Source organism: Triticum aestivum, chromosome 3B (genome assembly GCF_018294505.1).
Source record: "Triticum aestivum cultivar Chinese Spring chromosome 3B, IWGSC CS RefSeq v2.1, whole genome shotgun sequence".
Taxonomy (NCBI): Eukaryota; Viridiplantae; Streptophyta; class Magnoliopsida; order Poales; family Poaceae; genus Triticum; species Triticum aestivum.
In genome coordinates, this window is record NC_057801.1 from 531,231,785 (window position 1) to 531,253,082 (window position 21,298).

Genomic DNA, 21,298 nt, shown 5'->3' on the forward strand with positions numbered 1-21,298 from the left:
TTTATATGCATTAGAGCATGTGCCTGTAGTTCAAATATTAATTATGCACATAAATGCATTGAAAGGTCAATTAATGCATAAAAATGTCCAAACGAACCCCGAAAAATTCCAAAATTTAACACAACACTCCTGTTGTTCTATGTTGACACTAGAGAAAAAATTGAAATCAAGAAGAGGCAACCGATATCATTTTTTCCAGAAAGGTGAAACGTTCCCTACTGTAACCATGAGGCTTGTTGCGAGAAGCTCTGGTTCATGGGATGCTTATAGCCCAACCTGCCCCAAATGAGACAATATTTTTACCACTGCATGTTGCTGCCGTTACATGAGAGCATGTCAAGTTTCATGAATTTTAGACGAGTTTTCGATTTACTAGAATTTTAAAACCATGTATCTCAATGTTACATTCATTTCCATTTCTTGCATGGGACCTAAGGTTGCAAACAAGGACACACATTTGATTTTTCAACCCGTTTATATGCACTAGAGCATGTGCATGTAGTTCAAATTTGAATTATGCACATGAATGCATAGAAAACTCAGTTAATGTATAAAAATGTCCACGCGAACCCCGAAATATCCCAAAAAATTGCACAACACTCCTATTGTTCTATGTTGACACGAGAAATTTTTTGAAAGTAAGAAGATGCAACAAATATCGTTTCGTCCCCCAAGGTGGCACATTCCCTAACGAAACCATCATGCTTGTTGTGAGAGAAGCTCTGGTTTGCGAGAAGCTTATACCATAACCTGGCCCAAATGGGACAATATTTTTTAACCCCCAGCATCTTGATGTCGTTCTATGATAGCATGCCAAGGTTCATGATTTTCAGACGAGTTTTGTGGTTACTAGAATTACAAAAGCAAGCACCTCAATGTTTGCTGCAGAGCCATGGTGCCGTGATGTTTGAAATTCATACCCATTTCTTGAATGGGATGTAAGAATCAACCCATGGACACATATATCATTTTGCAACCCATTTTGGTGCACCGGAGCATGTGCATGTGGTTTAATTTTGAACTGTGCATCTGAAATGCCTAGAAAACCAAGTTACCGTTTAAAAATGTCCGAACGAACCTTGAATAATTCCAAAAAATTTGACGACACACCCATAGTTGCATGTTCACTACAGATAGAAGTTCTAGCATTTCAAACACCATCCTTTGCAGCTGTGACCCCATTATGTAATTCAAATCAAGATGAAAAATCAAGTAGATCCCACACAGTTTATTATCACCAACCGTGTGAGATGCAGTACAAAATATCCTGGAGCACCGTCGATGTATAGTACGCCTATGGCTTACACGAAAAGGTGCATATGCTACAGTCGACAGCGAGCGTGTCGAGCACACTAGCTCACTCCCCAAATATCATTTCACTTTTCAATCATCGCTGGTGAAAGATGGGGACGTGGACCCGCGTCCCGAGGGCAACTTCGGCGGCCCTCTCCCGCAGGAGTGTAGCCGGAGCCGCCAGGCGCATGCTAACAAGCTTCCTGAGGGCGACCGCAATCTGTGATCGGGCAGCCAAGGCAGCCCAAACGGCCATTGTTGCTTCTCAAGCGGCGCCGGCAATATCTGCCTCAGGGATAGCAACTGGCGAGAGCGGCACATCAGCTGTCCGTTCCGCGGCGGCGATGGAGGCCGCCCACGACCATGTCAAGGACGCCCACACCCAGCTCGTGGCGGTCACCGGACAAATCAAACAAAGCTTCTGTGACAACGGTTGGCAACCCACGGTTGAAGAGTTGGCAATCGCCGAGAGCGTTCGAGCAGTCGTCTATTCCTCCGATGCATACCTTGTGACGATGGAGCCCCTCCAAGCCCAGATCACGGCCGCCCACGCCCAGCTCATGGAGGCCTTTTCCAAAGAGATGGCAGACGCGGATGGCGAGATGCTTGCTGACTATGGTGCTCATGGATGCCATGGAGCTCCTTCCCCAGGAGACCGTCGGGCGCGAGCTAGACATGGAGGAGGCGGCGGAGATCGATGCGCACCAGCCGTAGAAGTACTCTTTGTTTTGTTTAATTAAGAGCGAAGGTCTTTAATTTGTTAGAGTAGTGTTTAGGCCAGCTAGATCTGTTTAATTGCTGAACTTGCTCGATCAAGAAGTGTGGGTGTGCTGTAGTCTCCTTTGTGTACCCAAATTATGCAATGACATGGATGAGCGCTGTAACCAGCGAAATTGGAACGAAAATTTTTTACGTGCAAACTCATCACATACGGTTTAAGCTATCTGAATCGTTTGTGATGTTCACATATTATACACAGTTCTGAATAAGGAACCGTGTCTGATGACACTTTGCGCGCCAGTTTTTTCGCTGAAGCGATTCCAAATTTTTGGCTTCCGCGGAAATATCTACCTCCCCGCCCCCTCCCCTTACCAAAACCCACATTTCCCCTGTTTCTGCCTTCCTTTCCAAGTTGGAACCTTCACTCCTTTCTTGCAGCGCTGCCACCCTCGCTGGTGACCCTCCTTCATGCTTCTCGACCTTGCCTATCCAGGCGGGTAATCCACACCCGACCCACATCCTCCTCCTCCTTCGACATCCCACATGCCCTGACCGCCGGCGTGAGCGCGACACCTTCCACCCAAATCACCGACCCCTCCACCAAATAAGCACTGCCCTAAGCCATGGTGCATGCAACATAGCTAGGATCTCAAGGAGCATTTGGCAGTGGAGAAGCAAATCACGGTCGCACGTGCGTATGAGGTCGCGATGGCTGCCATTCGTGCCGACTCCCAGATCTTGGAGGAGCGCCTTGCCATTTGCTAGCTACGCCAGTTAAGCATGCTCGGTTTACCCGTTGCGTGTGCTACTCATGCCTTTCCTTAACAAATCCTAGTGAATTGTGCTATCTACTTTACCATGCAATCTATTGCTCTAGTGTATATGTTCTATATGTCGTGCAATGTGGTGCTCACTTATTAACTGTTTGGTTAGTTAGTTGTCGTGTTCAGTGAACTGTTTGGTTTAATTCTGCAAATGTGATGTTCAATTCTTCAGGGTGCAGTTTTGTATTGTCTTCCATGTGAGAAATAAATCGAATTTTTCTTTACAAAATACATGAGAAACAAATCCAATTGCTATATTTCCAAGTCGTTAAGCATTCTTGGTTTGGTTAACTGTTTGAGCTTCTAGTATGTTATACATTGTGCAATGTGGTGCTCAGTTAACGTTTAGTTCATTTGTTGTGGTGTTTAGTTAACTGTTTGGTTCCATTCCTCAATGCGATGTTCAATTGTTGTGGGTGCATTCTGTTATTGTATACCATGTGAGAAATAAATCGAATTTGGCTGTACTAAATACATGAGAAACAAAAACAATTGCTATATTTCTAGGTTGTTAAGCATGCTTGGTTTGGTTAACTATCTGATCTTCTATTAGGAGTATGTTATATTGTGCAATGTGGTGCTCAGTTAATGTTTGGTTCATTTGTTGTGGTGTTTAGTTAACTGCTTGGTTCAATTCTGCAATGCAATCCAATTGTCGTGGGTAGAATTTTGTATTGTTGTGCATGTGAGGAATAATTGAATTTGGCTGCACTTAATACACGGGAAACATATACAATTGCTATATTTCCTAGTTCTTAATGATGCTTGGTTTGGATAAATGGGTTTTCCCATGTGGCTTGAATTGATCTGATGAATCTGCAATGTGCTTATTTTTCATCAACATATTTTACTAATAGCATGCGAACCCTCACTTAACCTGATCACTAACTACCTTATATGTGTTACAGGGAAGCAATGGGAAGCACTGAGGTTTACAATCGAGGTTTGCACATGCATGGTCCTTTGTCTAATATCGCATTATTGTGCAACTGCAGGAACCATTCTAATACTTAGGTTTTTAACAATTTGGTCTTGCACATGTAGGTCCCGTTGTTAGAGGTTTTGACCCATTGTTCGACCCTTTTTGCATATGGGGAAATGAGCTGTCCATGAATATCAGTCAAGTAAAGAAACTTAGAAAGATTGTTAGGATGAAGAAATTAGCAACAAAAAACAACAAGATCTTTGTCTGCACAATGGAGAAGACATCAGTTCACTACAGGATGGTACTAACTGTAATACCTTGTCTTTTTTATTCCTTTGCCCCATTTCCAATATAGATAAGATATTTATGCACATCCTTGTTTTCAGACCTTTCCAAAACAGTTCACTGATGATTACCTCTCAAACCACCTATATGGTCAGGAGGCGAGGAAGGTATTCCTACAACACCCACGGTTAAATATTGAAGTGTTCTTGAAGAGGATGAAGGCCGGACGGTCAATCATCCACATGCACTGGCCTAAAGTTGCAAACAACTTCAACATCAATCAAGGCTCAATATTCGCCTTCCACTTCAGCAGTTTTCCTGATGAGATGCATCTGTCTATGATTCTAATTTCGAAAGGTTTTAGATGTTGCATGTGAAACTTGGTGCTGGTGCAGTTGTGTAATGGGGTAGCTGAGTGCTGAAGCTATATCATGTTGTAATCTGATGTATTTCAATTATGAAATCTTGCTTCCTTAATATGGGAATGAAATATATTATGTGTTTAATATGAATGTCAATTAGATTAATAAATGGATTATTAATAAAAGGGAAATTATCCCGCTAATTGGTTTTTTCTATTGCAAACGGTTATTGAGAAAATACCGTGGGCGATGACCTAAGGCAACGCACGCAGTTTCTAGGAATAAACCATGCTGGATCGATGAATAATCACACACGACATTCTCTTCCAAACTGCTTGCGTTAGGCCACCTTTCGCGAACGTTGACCACATAAAAACTGTGTGTGATGCATTCAATAATGCAAACGATAAATTTGTTAATATTGTGTGCGATGTCAACGCTATCACCAATGATTTAACTGGGAAATTGTGTGTGATGTACCTTCAAATGGAAATGTTTTCCTTGGAGCGACTGTGTGGGATGTATATATGAATGGAAACGTTTAGCGGGGACTGACTGTGTGGGATGTACTTATGACCGGAAATGATTTCGCCTGTATAATTGTATTTTTTGAGCACTACTGTATGTATAACCGTATTTGCTCGCTCGCCGGTCGCACAAGACCTCATTTTGCCGAGCGTGTGTGCCAGGAGGGCATATCCCCGAGGGTTTCTGGGTCGTGTGGGAAGGATCCCCCTATCGCCCACACTCACTTGGCGACGGTTCCAAGTGTCGTCGTGAAAAGGGGTTAAAACTGTTTGTATAGCACCGACGCGTATCAGTGACAAAGAATATCTTATTATTGCCTCAGTTTGTACACATATCACACATGCACATTGTCTCTCTCTCACACACACTCAACAAAGGTTTTCCCGTGAATAACTTACTGTCTATTCATCAACAGTCGTGGTAGTACGGGGAACACGAGATGTGAAAAAGAATAAATCTACACGTGCCTAGACCACCTATTATGACTACCAGGACTAGAGCAAGATGAAAGCGCGCCTCCGTCACCCCCTCCTTATCGGCGACGGGAAAACCTTTTGTTTTATACAGCCGAGAAGTCATCATGCTACGACCCCACATGCTCAGCCGTTGAATATAATGTAGATCCAAGTTTCCGAAAACAAGTATCGGTAATACGTTTGTATCTCCATAAATATATCTCTTCTCTTATAAAAAATTGAGTTGGTGATGATGGTACGCCTGCCATATTGCAATATAGACCGTCCGATCTATATCTGACGGATAGAAATTAAACTAAAAGATACCCACACCCTCTCTCTCCACATTTACAGACAATGCCTTCCCTCAATCATCCTTATCTCTCACGACCTCACTATTGAGCAATTAAAAAAGGAAGCCTCTGGAATAAACTGGCATGGTGGTCGCTGCCAGCATCGTCCATCCCATGCCTCCTCTCAGTACGACCACCAATCACCACCACGCCCCACTCCTCCTCACCTTATCTCTCCTATTTCTCCAGATATCATTAGTTTTTACACATGGCATTACTCCCGCATGGGTCAATCACAACAGGTGTTTTTATAAAAAAACATCTTGATGTTCCGTGCAATGCACGGACATCTTGCTAGTACACCTACAGAAGACTTAGTTGGTGATGATGGTGTGTCCACCACCCGTCATTTCTGACCATTGATCTACATCTAACGACTGTGAGGTAAGTTGTTGCCTTTTCTCATCAACATCCCACTCTCTACCAATTTGCAGAAAAACCCTTAGTATCTTAAAACCAACCACATCCCTCCCTCACCTCATGAAAGCAGCCCAAGGAATATATTCTGATTGAAACATAATATATCTCTAGTGATATATGTATATCAAAATTAGAGTGTTTTCTGTCAAGTTTTTTAATAAGTATTATTCTAATTCTGATCCGTTGCAACGTACGTGAACATTGCTATTATTTCCAACCATGCAAAAAATGCTAGTATTTCCATAGTTTCATGTTTTCCATCAAGATATTAGTCGCTCATGGTTGATATTTAGTTTGAATTACGTACACATTGGCACTATGTAACTAGCCGTGCTTATTGCTTCCAGAGCTTAACTTTTAGTCCTACTTACAATATGTAGAGTATTTAACAAAAAAAAATACCACTTTGAACCAGCCCTAGGAAGAAATTATTGTACAAAAAATAGCAAAAACATACCGAAAACTTCTTAATCCGCGCCAAAAAACTACTACCTTGTGCCGATTAGGCTCGTTTAAACCCGTTTATGACAGGGTTGGCCCACACATCCGTGCTGACGAGGCAGCTTAAACGAACACATTTTGTTTGACTGTTGACACGAGGGACCCACATCTGACATTCTATCATGTTCTTCCACCTGCAATCATTATTTTTCCTAAACATTACTTCAAATAGTACTAATGTGTTTTCGTCGGTGGTGCCGGTGGTGAGCGAGTTGGCCGTCGCCCTGCCAGACAGGCCGGATGCCGCACTAGCCTCCGACGGGCTGGCTGGCTGGCCCGAGCGTGACTCAGCGCGAGCAAGCCGTTGCGCTGGCCTTCGCTCGAGCCTGATGGCTGGCCTTAGCGCAGTGCGCGCGAGCAAGCCGCCACACCACCGTGCCAACCTAGCTAGCAAACCTTGCAGACAAGCAGCTGGATGCATCCAGCAGGGTGTGTGCTATTTTGGCTAGCTAGCGGTCGCGAGCGCTAGACGGAGCTGGCATCCGGGCTGCTGCAAGATGGGCTCCGCACCGCCAACGGTTTTGACCTCACCTTCTGCCGGCGGCGGTAGCTGCGTCCCATGGGCGAGGATGAGTAGGTGTGGACGGGATGGAGGTAGGAGGTCGCTGATTTTTGTCCAGACTGACATGGAGGTCCCACAGGTCATAACTCATAACGCCTAACTTGCCGGTCGATTTGAAGGTGTTGATTTAAGGGGCGACATGGGTTGAAACGTGCATATAATGGCACTTTGTAGAGTAGTCATTTCTTGGTTGGGCTGGTTGGTAAGTGGTAGTAGTAGTTTCTTGGCATCATTAGTGGTTTCTTGTAAGGAACAATGTACTAGCGACAAAAGGCGATTCTAGGTTGCGTTGTACTCCAACGAGTACTACTAGTGGTCGCGGGAGTGTATAGCTCGTTTTGTGGGTTCGATCCCGGCCGAACGCACGGTGGCCTTTGTTTTAAATAGTAACCTTGTTGCGAGCCAATATTGTACAATGGTAGTTTGACTTTTGAAGTCGAACGGACGTGTCACACCACAATCTGGGTGCACGCACGGACTTTGCTCCATTATCGGCTCTATAAAAGAAATTCCTCTTGAGGTGGTTTTTTTTGAAATGGATCCAAAAGCTTTGTGTCATCTCATTCATAAAGAAGGAACTACTAACAAAGTTCGACAAGATCCATTACACCTCCACAAATGGAAGCGAAAAGCCTAGTCTTGCTGTATCAAAGAACTCAAATGTTCTTCCCCTGCAGTAACTGTCGCTGATAAATAGGCTGCTAGTGTGTGCTAAGAGGAGCGGCTGAGTAGGCCAGCTATGCGCGTTTGAATAGAGCACAGAGAGTATGCACTACGCAGGTGTACTTTCCCTGCATTGATAGTATAGCGATGGTTCTAGAGAACAGTAGTACCCTCCACTTGCAACTGTAGCTCCTTGGCCTTGAGATTCAAGAGTTGAAAACTGGTGCACTATAGAAGTACAATACATCGCACTACTAGTTGAGAAACTAGTACTGCTACTGCTATAGTACGAGTACGTAGTAAATAATAGCCTCACCATCGCGGGGCACAAGGCACTACCACTATGTGTGCCCGCATACGAGTGATAACCCACAAGTATAGGGGATTAATTGTAGCCTCTTTCGATAAGTAAGAGTGTCAAACCCAATGAGGAGCTAAAGGTAGAACAAATATTCCCTCAAGTTCTATCGACCACTGATACAACTCTACGCACGCTTAACGTTTGCTTTACCTTGAACAAGTATGAAACTAGAAGTACTTGTAGATGTTGATGTATAGGTTTGCAAGATAATAAAGAGCATGTAAATATAAACTAGGGGCTGTTTAGATAAAGACGCAATAAAGTAAATATAGCGAGTGTGGAAAAGTGGTGGTAGGAGTTGTGAAATTGTCCCTAAGCAATTGACTACTTTACTAGACCCATAGCAGGTTTGCAAGATAATAAAGAGCATTGCAACGTGTTCATCTCATGCATCTGAGCATTTTCCCCATTGCCATTTTGCAATCCGGCACTCCTATGTCCCCCGGCGTACCCCTTTTGTCTCCTGTTGTGATCGGGTGTTAAACTTTCTCGGAATGGCCCGAGGTTTGCCAAGCGTCCTTGGTACACCACCGGTAGACCGCCTGTCAAGTTTCGTGCCATTTGGAGTTCGTTTGATACTCCAACGGTTAACGGAGTAACCGTAAAAGCCTATTTTATTTGCAGCCCAACACCCTTCCAAAGTGGCCCAAAACCCATCCTAACTCCCCTCCATGCTCTCGGTCGTTCGATCACGGTCGTGTGGGCAAAAACCGCACTCCATTTGGATCCTCCCAGCTCCCTCTACCTATAAATATGCCCTCCCCCGTCCAAATCACAGTCCAAACCCTAAAAACCTCCCTCCACGCCGCCGGACATGTCCACCGACGGCCGGACATGTCCACTCCACCGCCCCCGTCCAACCCCGTCACGCCACCTGTCCCTGCGCCGCCGTCCCGCCGCCGCGGCCCGCGAGGCCCACGGCCGGCCCGCCCGCGCTCGCGCCAGGCCCGAGCCGTGCCCCCACCTCCACGCCCGCCGGATCTCTGTGCCTCCGCCTCCACCACCATCGCCGAAGCCGCCTCTGCCGGCCGGCACCGCGCCGGCCCCGACCGGAGCCGCGCCACCCCGCCCCGCCGCTCCCGGCCGGCGTCCCTCCGCCGCCTCGCCGGCCGGAGCCGAGCCCCACCGTGCCCGAGGCTCCCGCCCTCGCGCTGCCCCTCTTGCTCGTTGCCGGCGTGCCATCTCGTCGGCCGCCCTCCGCCACTAGCTCGCCGCCGGCCATCTCAGGTGCCGGATCCAGCCGGAGCCACCCCGGATCCGTCGTCTTCGGTCTCCTCCGGCCTCCCCGCGCCCTCTCCGGCCATCTCCGGCCACCTCCACGTTCAACTCCGGCGAGGTCCGGGAAGATGGATGAGATCCACCAATCCCCGGATCCAAATGCCCTCACCCCGCCCGGATCTCCTCGTCCCGGGTCCTCCTCGTACCGTTTCCGGAGGGTAAAATCCACCAAGTCCCCGGATCTGCTGTTATTTTCATGCCCTGTTCATCATGACTTAACTTGCTGCATACTGCTCCCTTTCGTGCGTGTAATATGCCAAATTGTTCGTCTCAACGAGTACTTCATTTCATTCCATTGCATTATGTTCATTTGAGTCCATCTTGACGCCTGAATCATCGTTTCAAGAGTGCTATATAATGTTAACCCGCTGAAACTGTTATAACTTGATGATTTGCCATTGTTGTTGCATTTGATTTGTGCATCCTATGAGCTTTATGTCTACATTTGTTTTGTGCTACATGATGCCATGTTCACAGTGGTGCCATCCATATATTTTTGTGAGTTTTGTACTGAGTGCATCGAGCTCGTTAAGTAGGGTACTTCTTTGTTTTCCTGACTGATTCTGTTATAATATGATGCTATGTGAACCTGATGCTACAAGTCATTCTATGCATAATCTGGAGATGTTCACTAAGGATGTTTTGTTATAAATGTCTTTATCTATCCATTCATGTCCCTGGTTGCATTTATAGCCTGCTGTAACTTGTTGTTATCTTGCCCTAAACTTGCTAAATAATGTTGCTGTCAGTCTGTTAACATTAAGTTCAATGTTGCCATGATTGTTGTTAGTGATCCATGCACCCTATGAACTTGTTATTTCCATGCTTAGCTTCATAAACATGTATTCTTACTGTTGGTTTCCTTTCCATGCCATGTATTGCTCTGTGGTGAGTGGATCAAGCTCACCAACACGTCTACTTATCGTTGTTCCTGCCATGTTTGAATCTGTCATATAACTTGCTATGTTTACATGGGTGCCATCATATCTTCTGATCCTATTTGGCTCATGGTCAGTAAAGGACTTTTGTTCTACGCAATTAGTAGATTCATGCCATGCCTTTATTTGCCATTTTAAGTTCTTGTAACATGTTGTTTGATAGCTCTAAACATTGCAACCTGATGTTATTTCTGCAAAGTCTGAAACTGTTATTATTTGCAATCTTGCCATGTCCTTTTGAGCATGCTCTAGTGATTTCTTGAGATAGCTCAGTGTTCATGTTTTGTCATGCTTTACCTATACTTCATGCCCATGCCTTTTGTTCTTATGTTGGGGTGCTGTAGCATGTTGTTTTGATGGTTGCTAGATGCCTAGTTGCTGTTAAGGACAAATTGTTGTTATGACTTGTATAGAGTGTATGTGTTGCACCGTTGCTCCGTTTTGAGTGTGCTCTATATGAAACTTGCGTGATTTTGCATGTAGTTTCATATTATCATGTTGCATCCTTGTTTTGAGGTGTTTGCTTGATGTTTGGGTGCATTTTGCATCAATGTCATGCTTAACTTGTTTTGCTCATATCTTCTAGGCCGTAGCTCCAAACTAAATGAACTTTATATGTAACTTGACTAGAATTTCGTGTAGATCATCTTGGTGCATCTTAACTTGCTGTTTAACTACTTGAATTTAAGGTTTATTCAGATCTGGACCAATTTTGAAACTTGCATATGAGGACCTACCGGATTTGTTATATGTTGTTTCCGGCCTCATTTAAATTTGCCTTGATGTGTTGTTCTTGTTTGTATCATCTCTTGCCATGATTAGCTTCATGTAGCCTTTGTCATGCATCATGATTGTTGTGCATCATGTCTTGTCTATGTGTGGTGTGTTTACCATGTTGTGTGCTTCTTCTTGATAGTTCCCGTTTCGTTGCGGTCGTGAGGATTCGTTCGTCTACGCTTGGTTTGTCTTCATGGCTTCATCTTCTTCATGGACTCGTTCTTCTTCCTTGTGGGATTTCAGGCAAGATGACCGCTACCCTGGATCTCACTACTATCTCTTTGCTGCGCTTCCTATCACTTGTTCTTCAAGCCTCCTCAAATTGACATGAACCTCTAACCTTTGACACCCTTCCTATCAAACCATTGTCTGGCTATGTTACTACTTTGCACAGCCCCTCTTATAGCATTGTTAGTTGCAGGTGAAGTTGAAGATTGCTCCATGATGGACAAGGTTATGTTGAGATATCACAATATCTCTTATATTATTAATGCATCTATATATTTGGTAAAGGGTGGAAGGCTCGGCCTTATGCCTGGTGTTTTGTTCCACTCTTGCCGCCCTAGTTTCCATCATACCGGTGTTATGTTCCCGGATTTTGCGTTCCTTACGCGGTCGGGTGATTTATGGGACCCCCTTGACAATTCGCTTTGAATAAAACTCCTCCAGCAAGGCCCAACCTTGGTTTTACCATTTGCCTCACCACCACCTACCTTTCCCTTGGGAGTAATTAACCCAAGGGTCATCTTTATTTTAGCCCCCCCCCCCGGGCCAGTGCTTCTCTACGTGCTGGTCCGAATCGAGTAGACTGCGGGGCCCCCTCGGGGAAACTCGAGGTCTGGTTTTACTTGTAGGATGTCTCATCAGGTGTGCCCTGAGAACAAGATATGTGCAGCTCCTATCGAGATTTGTCGGCACAGCGGGCGGCTTTCCTGGTCTTGTTTTACCATTGTTGAAATGTCTTGTAAACCGAGATTCCCAGACTGATCGGGTCTTCCCGGGAGAAGGAATATCCTTTGTTGATTGCGAGAGCTTATCATGGGCTAAGTTGGGACACCCTTGCAGGGTTACAAACTTCCGATAGCCGTGCCCGCGGTTATTTGGTAGATGGGAATTTGTTAATGTCCGGTTGTAGATAACTTGACACCAGATCCGAATTAAAACGCATCAACCGCGTGTGTAGCCGTGATGGTCTCTTCTCGGCGGAGTCTGGGAAGTGAACACGGTTTTGGGTTATGCTTGACGTAAGTAGGAGTTCAGGATCACCTCTTTGATCATTGCTAGCTTCATGATCGTTCTGCTTGCTCTCTTCTCGCTCTTATTTGCGTTGGTTACCCACCGTATATGCTTAGTCGCTGCTGCAACCTCACCACTTTACCCCTTCCTTTTCCATTAAGCTTTGCTAGTCTTGATACCCATGGTAATGGGATTGCTGAGTCTGGCTCACAGATTACTACAATAACAGTTGCAGGTACAGGTTATGCGATGATCATGACGTGAGAGTGATGTTTGCTTGTCTTGGAGTTCTTCTTCTGCTTCTTCTTCGATTAGGGGATAGGTTCTAGGTCGGCAGCCTGGGCTAGCAGGGTGGATGTCGTTTGAGCTTCTGTTTGTGTTTCATCCGTAGTCGGATGTTTCTCTTATGTATGATGATGTTGTGTTCCTTTTGTATGTATCCCCATCTATTATGTAATGTTGATGTAATGATATCCACCTTGCAAAAGCGTCTTCAAATGTGCTTCTATCCTTGGTGGGACCTTCGAGTTCCTTTAGGATAGGGTTGCATCTTAGGCGTGACAGGATGATGGGGGTGTTGGGGTAGATCGCGGTGATGGTGATGGCCCCCGGCGATGTTCCGGTGCCACCAGAAGCAAGGGGGAGAGAGCCCCCCCCCTTCTTCTTCTTCTTCCTTGACCTTTTCCCTAGATGGGAGAAGGGTTTTCCCTTTGGTCCTTGGCTCCCATGGCATGGGAGGGGTGAGAGCCCCTCCGAGATTGGATATGTCTCTCTGTCTCTCCTTGTTTCTACATTCCCAGATTCTGCCCTTTCACCATTTCTTATATATCCGAAGATCCATAACTCCGATTGGATTAAAACCTTCGCCAAGATTTTTCTCCAAAAATTAGCTTTCTTGCGGCAAAAGAAGAGCATCAACCGCCTTACAGGGTGCCCACGGGGGTCAGGGGCGCGACTTCCCCCTGGGGCGTGCCCCCTGCCTCGTGGCCCACTCGGGCACCGTCTCGCGTTGATTTTTCTTCCCAAAAATCATAAATATTCCAAAAATATTCTCAGTCCGTTTTTATCCCGTTTGGACTCCGTTTGATATGGAGTTTCTGCGAAACATAAAACCTGTAACAAACAGGACTGGCACTGGGCACTGGATCAATATGTTAGTCCCAAAAATAGTATAAAAAGTTGCCAAAAGTATATGAAAGTTGAATAATGTTGGCGTGGAACAATCAGAAATTATAGATACATCGAAGACATATCAATGAGGCCCTGCGGTTACGCTCTTATCTCCTCCTCGCCAGTTCCCCTCCCCCCAAAGAGACCAAGGCAGTTCATCGCTGCTCCTATGTATTCGCCAGGCGGTTCTTCTCCTCGTTGGAGTTGGGAGACCTTGGACGATGATCCTTTGGGAGAAACCGCACGCCGTTTTGACGTCCTCACCGTTGCAAGACTCGGTGCTTCATGCACCAACTTTTTTATGACAGTGCTTAAAAAGGCTTGGGAAAAGGCCATGCTTGTTGGTCTTCCATGCATCCTCGAGGAGAAGGTTATTCTATGGGACAATCCTTCAAACATTCCGCCACTCCCTAGCCATGGTTGGACGTTGACTCCGCTAGATTTGCCGACATTGAGAGGTACTCGTATTTTGTCCAATGAGCCGGTTAGTAATGGAGTTTGATCATGTAGTGTATATGCTAAATATAGTACTTAGTTATGGTTGGACGTTGACTCCGCTAGAGTTGCCGACATTGAGAGGTACTCGTATTTTGTCCAATGAGCCGGGCAGTAATGGAGTTTGATCATGTAGTGTATATGCTAAATATAGTACTTAGTTATTCCATCCCGTAATTTCTCCTCTGCCCACCATCTTATATATATATAGGTATGGGTTGGTGCTAACAAAGATTGGCTTGCATACCTCTGGCCGGATACCACCATCATTTTGCACAACATCCACAACAGTGCGGCCGTTCCCGTAGACCCCCCTCTCCACCATTGGGATCGGCCTTCCGGACTGCCTAGGCTTGATAAGTATGATTGAAAAAGATAGAAATTGCTGACCCGCCGACAAAGCGACGCGGCTACGACTATTACTATATCATCGCGGTGTTCGACATAAGGATGGACATCAATACAAGAGGCAGTAACAGCAGAGGCTGGCACCTGTTGGCCGCGGTAGATTTGTAACCCTACATGTTTGAAGACGTTGTGCGCCATGTAGGCCGCATCTTCACAGTGACAAGCCAGGGGACTTGTTTTATCTGGTTGCCATCCTATGGTACGGGAGATTACAAACGGAATGCACAAACTATCATTTGCATCCAACGGTACTTCATTATTTTGCAGGGACCAGTCATCCCCCAATTAAAATAAGATCGCCTATCCTGGATGTGCATTTGCATCCGTGATTCAGTCTAACCTGGAACCTTGTAGTTGACTTTGGCATATCGGGATCAACTATCTTAGCAGTCGTTACCCATGGTACCACTGATGTGCAACATGGTCACACAATCTACCAAGATCGGACCGTCACCATCTACCCAGGCATTCCATTTTCTCATTGTTGTGTGTTAGAGTAGTAGAGTAGTACTTGTTAGTTACTTTGTTTTCTTGACTGGGACATGTTTACTGTACTAGTAGTACAATTTAGTATTATATTTTTTTAACCTTCTCTTCTTCTTTTTCATTGTTGTACTACTTACTAGTACTAGTAGGAGTACTTTTTACCTTGGAGGACGCGTATAACTAGCTAGGCCCTTGAAGACTTGAACCCACTAGCTCCCACCATTTTTGTTTTTCCATGTCTTACTATCTCATCCATGTAGCCAAGAGTGGCTATATATAATAAGCCAATTATTTTACTTCCTCTATACCGGAGTAGTACTATTTGCTGCACAATATTACTGACCGCCATATTTGAGCACAACATTATTATGCATGGACATTGACTATGTACATCACCATGTGTCCAGATCTAAGTTGCCGCGTGTACCAGATGAACGGTGCCGAGTTTGACCTCCATGGTGCTATGTGGGTGCTGAGGAACACTCTTGGAGAGTACTCGCTTTTCATTGGGGACAGCTACCCCATTGTGAAGCGGATGCCACCTTCCATGCACGACACCGAAGGCCTGTCATTCATGAAGCATGGTTGTGTCTTCAGTGCACACCGCCAGATGAACAACATGCTGGGACACGCTATCCCTGATTTATGCTGCTTCAGCTTGGATGAGTCTCCATCGTGTGGAACCGGACTAGAAAGCCACGACAATGATTCCCGTTGCCCACCGCTATGGATCGTGCCATCCATGAAGAACACCTAGGACTAGAACCTGGAGGAGGACATGGAGCCCATGTATAACGTGTAAGTGGAGTATGGTAAATTGTGAATGGCAGCGCTGTGAATATATGTAGACTAGTCGTGCACAAATTTATCACATGAAGTGGAGATGAACCTTTGTGGCATACTGGCATTTCTCCTTTCGAATTTATTACTAGTAAGTGTGTTATGTGTACGTGCAACTTGTGTGGTTGCTGCACGGGCTCCAACACGCTCTTTTAGAAAAAAAAGGTGGCAAAACTTTGGATATAGGTGACGTGGCGGCATCATACAGTAGCATCGTTTGCTATAGTTGTGGTTCTCCTACTAGGACGACAACTTCTATAAAACCTTGCGCTTGGCTCTTTGACTCTTTGGGAGGTTCAGCAGTTCATACTCGTCTGAACATTGCACTTGTCTCTTCACCTCTTCGGAAGGTCCAACAATGATGATACTATAGTACAATATGCTTCTGGCAATCTGACACCGAATGAATTGCTACACTTCCACCGCGAGGGCGAGGGCGAGGGCAAGGGATAGGGATGGGGCATTGTAGTCAAAACCCTCTCCTCGTCCTGCGAACCATCGCGTGCGTGGGCATTGGAGAGGCTGTAGGCGTACGTACTAATCAAGCTTCTCCTCGTCCTGTGAGCCACCGCGCGTGGGCGAGGGAAAGGGCATAGTAAGGAAGCTTCTCCTTGTTTGGCGAGTTGACAGGACACATCAAAGAAATACTAGTCCATACTGCATCCTTTCCGGTTAATATGGCTTAATTTGAAATGAGAAAAATACACTGGCGGTCAACGTATGCAACAATACGCTCATTACGGTCACTATATAGTTTTGCGGTGATTACACGGTCACTAGCTCACCGTATTGCCCCCTACTAACCAGCGACATAGTCGATGTGGCACTTTGTTGTCTGATTAAATTGACACCGAGTTTTTGGGTCCCACCTGTCAGTTGGCAAAGCAAACAAATCAGTTAGAAAAACTTTACACAGGCACGACAGGAGTCCAACCCTCACGTGAAAACCACCCTGGCTGTGTATGTGAGTGCATGCACGTGTACTCAACTCCCTCGATCTTCCAACAAAGAGTGTACATCTACACTTCCAATGCACTTCGGCTTTAATCTAATCGATATTGATTGACTAATGCACCAACTTGTGCTCTACCTATAGGCTACATGTCTATCCTCAATTATAGCATGCAACAACCTTCATATAATCTTCTTCTCTCAATGGTCCCATTGAGGGAGTCCTGGATAAGGGGGTATCCGGACAGCCGGACTGTATACAACGTCCGGACTATTGAAGCCTGAAGGTACAAGACTCAAGACTTCGGCCCGTGTCCGGATGGGACTTTCCTTGGCGTGGAAGGCCAGCATGGTGATCCGGATATTATATTTCCTTCCTTGTAACCGACTCCATGTAACCCTAGCCCTCTTCGGTGTCTATATAAACCGGAGAGGTTGGTCCTTAGAAGGTCGATCACAATTACATTCATACCATCATAGGCTAGCTCCTAGGGTTTTAGCCTCTACGATCTCGTGGTAGATCTACTCTTGTACTACCCATATCATCAATATTAATCAAGTAAGAAGTAGGGTTTTACCTCCATCGAGAGGGCCCGAGCCTGGGTAAACACTTGTGTCCCTTACTTCTTGTTACCATCAGCCTTGACGAACAGATCGGGACCCCCTACACGAGATCCGCCGGTTTTGGCACTGATATTGGTGCTTTCATTGAGAGTTCCTCTGTGACGTCGCCGTCAGGCTCGATGGCTCCTTCAATTGTAATTAACGACGCTTGTCCAGGCTGAGACTTTCCTCCCTGGACAGGTCTTCATGTTCGGTGGCTTTGCGCTGCGGGCCAATTCGCTTGGCCACTTGGACAAGATCGATAGCTTTGCACCCGGCCATCAAATAAGGTTCAGAAACCTGAACTACACAACGGATATCCGCGGAGACTTGATCTTCGACGGATTCGGGCCAGCGCTAGAAGCGCCGAACAGTCGCAATGAGCACGGCTTAGACCTTCTGTCATACGTCGCTCGGGATGTCGTCCCGGCAGAAGCCTTGGATTTAAATCTAGGACAGGTTGCTTTGCCTAAGGACGGAGGGCTGGACCCCGCCCAGCAGGCCGTACCTTCATCGGCGATGGAGCCGAACACAGGTTTCACCTTTGAGGGAACCTGTGACTCCAGACCCCCGGATTAATATCCGGACGCAGGTTCCAGTCCGCGCGCCCCAGAGCCCGCCGATCCTGGTTGGGCTCTGGTGATGGAGTTCACTGCGGCGAACGTTTTTCAGCACTCGCCTTTTGGCGACATGGTGGAATTATTGAAGTCTCTCTCCTTGTCAGGAGACTGCGGGCTGAACTATGTCCGGCTCGAGTGGGAAGCAGACAACGACGGAATTCGTTGCCCACCCACCACCCACTTCATTGCCACGATCGATGATCTAACTGACGTGCTTGACTTCGAGTCCGAAGACATCGACGGTATGGACGATGATGAAGGAGAATCATAGGAGCCACCTCTCACCGGGCGATGGACGGCCACCTCCTCATATGATATATATATGGTGGACACTCCAAAGGAAACTAGTGGCAATGAGGCAACGGAGGACAACCCCTCGGTAAGAAAATCAAAGAATGGGCGTCGTTGGTGCCGCTCCAAGCCGCGCCATAGCAACACCGGCACTAGAGGCGAAAATAATCCGGATGGCGCCGAAGAAGAATATGACCCTGGTCAGCCTGCCTTTGAGCAGGCCGAACAGGAAGACGAGCAGGTCACCCCAGAAGAACAGGCGACAGACGCATACCCGGAGGAGGACAATTACATGCCCTCCTACGAAGACGAGATCAGCCTCGGCGACGACGAGTTCGGCGTACCTGAGTATCCCGTGGAGCAGGAGCGCTTCAAGCGTAGGCTTATAGCCACTGCAAGGAGCCTGAAGAAGAAGTAGCAGCAACTACAAGCTGATCAAGATCTGCTCACAGATAGATGGACTGAAGTCCTGGCAGCCGAGGAATATGGACTCGAACGCCAAACGGCTGACCGGCCACCCCGTGGCCGGTACAAAACCGGATACCAGCCCGCACCCCCACGTCGATACACTACGGCTCAGGGCAGCAGGCACGACCTGCAAGATATTCTGGACAATAAAGCAGGACAGCCAAGATCGATCTACGGATCGAGGGGGCGTGCCCCAGCGCGCGATGATGTCCGTCATGCCGAATACATTATTAACAAATTCGACCGGGCCGAACATAGCAACCCAGACCAATCCGACCTGCATAGCCACATAGCCCAGCACAGAGGCGCCGCACACCCCCTCTGCTTCACGGACGAAGTAATGGATCATGAATTCCCAAAAGGGTTTAAACCCGTAAACATCGAATCATACGATGGCACAACAGACCCTGTAGTATGGATTGAATATTTCCTTCTCCACATTCACATGGCCCGCGAAGATGATCTACACGCCATCAAGTATCTCCCCCTTAAGCTCAAAGGACCGTCCCGGCACTGGTTAAACAGCATGCCAGCAAATTCCATTGGCAGTTGGGAAAACCTGGAAGATGCATTCCTTGACAACTTCCAGGGCACATATGTGCGACCACCGGACGCTCATGACCTAAGCCACATTACTCAACAGCCCAGAGAGTCAGCCCGGAAATTCTGGACTCGGTTCCTCACTAAAAAGAACCAAATAGTCGACTGTCCGCACGCCGAAGCCCTGGCGGCCTTTAAGCATAATATCCGTGATGAGTGGCTCGCTCGACACCTCGGCCATGAAAACCCCAAGTCTATGGCAGCTCTCACAACCCTAATGACCCATTTTTGTGCGGGAGAGGATAGCTGGTTGGCTTGTAGCGGCACCACGCCACATTCTGGCACTTCGGACAGCCGCGATGCTAACGGCAAGCCACGACGCAACAGATATAAGAGATGGAACAACAGCGACAGCACGGAGGACACGGTAGTCAACGCCGGATTCAGCGGACCTAAAACCGGACAGTGGAAAAAGCCGTTCAAAAGAAATGATCAGGGACCGTCCAGTCTGGACCGCATACTAGAGCGCTGGTGCCAAATTCATGCCACACCGGACAAACCAGCCAACCACACCAATAGAGACTGCTGGGTGTTCAAACAGGCCGGTAAGATAAACGCCGAAAACAAGGACAAGGGGCTTCACAGCGGCGATGACAATGAGCCCCGGCGTCCGAACACGGGGGGGGGGGGGGACAGAAGAAATTTCCCACCCAGGTGAAAACGGTCAATATGATCTACGCCACCCACATCCCCAAGCGGGAACGGAAGCGGGCACTACGGGACGTCTATGCGATGGAGCCAGTCGCCCCCAAATTCAACCCATGGTCAGCCTGTCCGATAACCTTTGATCGTAGGGATCACCCTACCAACATCCATCACGGCGGCTCCACCGCATTGGTCTTAGACCCAATCATCGACGGATTCCACCTCACGCGTGTCCTTATGGACGGCGGCAGCAGCCTGAACCTGCTTTATCAGGACACAGTGCGCAAGATGGGCATCGATCCTTCAAGGATTAAGCCGACCAAAACCACATTTAAAGGTGTTATTCCTGGAGTAGAGGCCCGCTGCACAGGTTCTATAACATTGGAAGTGGTCTTCGGATCCCCAGACAACTTCAGGAACAAAGAGCTAATCTTCGACATCGTCCCTTTTCGCAGTGGCTATCACGCACTGCTCAAACGAACTGCATTCGCAAGATTCAATGCGGTGCCACACTATGCATATCTCAAGCTCAAGATGCCGGGACCGCGCGGGGTCATCACTGTCAACGGAAATATGGACCGCTCCCTTCGAACAGAAGAGCATACGGCAGCCCTCGCGGCAGAAGTACAATGCGGTCTCCTACGACAAACCAATCCGGTGACAACTTCGAGTACTGTCAAACGAGTCCGGAGCACCCTGCAACAGGATCAACACGAACGTCAAGATCGTGATTAGCAGTCCGGCCTCTGCTCAAGCCCCTCCACAGCAGCATTCATGCCACGTGTACACAATTACGCACTCAAGATACCTTGGGCATAGGCGGAGGCACATCAACGACTTAGTCGATAATGCGGGTAACCGCTAAAAACTTTCATACTCTTTCCCTTTTACCTTTCAGGACACCGCGTTAGTGCAGCATCCTCAGAAGAGCCGAATTGCCGGACTCATATGGAAGAGACACTCAAGGGGGCAACAGACATTGTGCGTAGAAGGAAATACCCGGGTGGAATCTACTTCCGATCATTATACCTGCTTCATATATCTGCACACAGTTTGCCCCTGGATAGGACATGTCAAATAGTCCTATTTTTATCTCTGCCTAAATGCATCCATTGTAAACATACACTTAAACGTATCTTTCGTCAAATGGAGAATATATGTAGCGTCAGCTTATTATCATTATTTGAGTATTTTTCTCTTATAAATGTTTATTTGGTATTACATCCGTACACCTTGGTAC